The sequence below is a fragment of the Papaver somniferum genome, unplaced genomic scaffold (genome assembly GCF_003573695.1).
Source record: "Papaver somniferum cultivar HN1 unplaced genomic scaffold, ASM357369v1 unplaced-scaffold_4247, whole genome shotgun sequence".
Lineage (NCBI taxonomy): Eukaryota > Viridiplantae > Streptophyta > Magnoliopsida > Ranunculales > Papaveraceae > Papaver > Papaver somniferum.
This window is the reverse complement of record NW_020646802.1, coordinates 1-1,091: the sequence shown is the minus strand read 5'-3', so window position 1 is coordinate 1,091 and position 1,091 is coordinate 1. Positions and strand designations below refer to the sequence as shown.

Genomic DNA, 1,091 nt, shown 5'->3' with positions numbered 1-1,091 from the left:
TAATTACTCGGCTCGCAGTCATAAGGAAAACCGCTAAAAAAATGGCAAAAATAAAATAATAAAAGGCAATCAACACGATGACTTCCCAAGAGGTCACCCATCTTAGTACTACTCTCGCCCAAGCACGCTTAATAGCAGAGTTATGATTGGTTCTAGTGCTTTAGTGCTGGTATGATCGATTGCCGAAACACGTCTCCAATGTATTGGTCCGAACTCCCCATTCGGCTATTAATTCTTCGTGGAAAATCCGATTCGGGCAAATGATGGTTCGTTGGAAACGTTATGGCGAGGAGAATCCTTTCGTGCAAATATTTTGGATTAACAACCTCGTTTTGATAGTATTTTAATAAAAAATATTAAAATATCCAATTAAATGCACGTTTTTGGATGAATTCCAAAAACCTGGGGCGGGCGCCCTCCCAGGATTCGTGCCATGAAAACCCATTCTTTCTCTCGGGCAATCCATTCTCTAATTACTCGGCTCGCAGTCATAAGGAAACCCCTAAAAAAATGGCAAAAAAAAATAAAAAAAGGCAATCAACACGAGGATTTCCCAAGAGGTCACCCATCATAGTACTACTCTCTCCCAAACACGCTTAACTGCAGATTTCTGATTGGTTCTGGTGCATTAGTGCTGGTATGATCGATTGCTAAAGGTATTTTACCAAGTTTACTACTTAACACGTCTCCAATGTATTGGTCCGAACTCCCCATTCGGCTATTAATTCTTCGTGGCAAGTCCGATTCGGGCAAATGATGGTTCGTTGGAAACCTTATGGCGAGGAGAATCTTTTCGTGCAATTATTTTGGATTAACAACCTCGTTTTGATAGTATTTTAATAAAAAACTATTAAAATATTCAATTAAATGCACGTTTTTGGATGAATTCCAAAAACGTGGGGCAGGCGCCCTCCCAGGCTTCGTGCCGTAAAAACCCATTCTTTCTCTCGGGCAATCCGTTCGCTAATTACTCGGCTCGCAGTCATAAGGAAAACCGCTAAAAAAATGGCAAAAATAAAAATAAAAAAAGGCAATCAACACGAGGACTTCCCAAGAGGTCTCCCATCTTAGTACTACTCTCTCCCAAGCAC

The 1,091-nt window shown here is 40.8% G+C and overlaps 1 non-coding gene and 1 pseudogene across 1 annotated transcript; both read right to left on the bottom strand.

Moving 5' to 3' along the window:
- Positions 1 to 64: 64 nt before the first annotated feature.
- Positions 65 to 183, bottom strand: LOC113342503 (annotated as a pseudogene).
- A 349-nt stretch (positions 184 to 532) lies between these two features.
- Positions 533 to 651, bottom strand: LOC113342502. The gene has a single exon (XR_003356699.1). It is a non-coding gene; the product is annotated as a 5S ribosomal RNA (ribosomal RNA).
- Between the last annotated feature and the right edge of the window lie 440 nt (positions 652 to 1,091).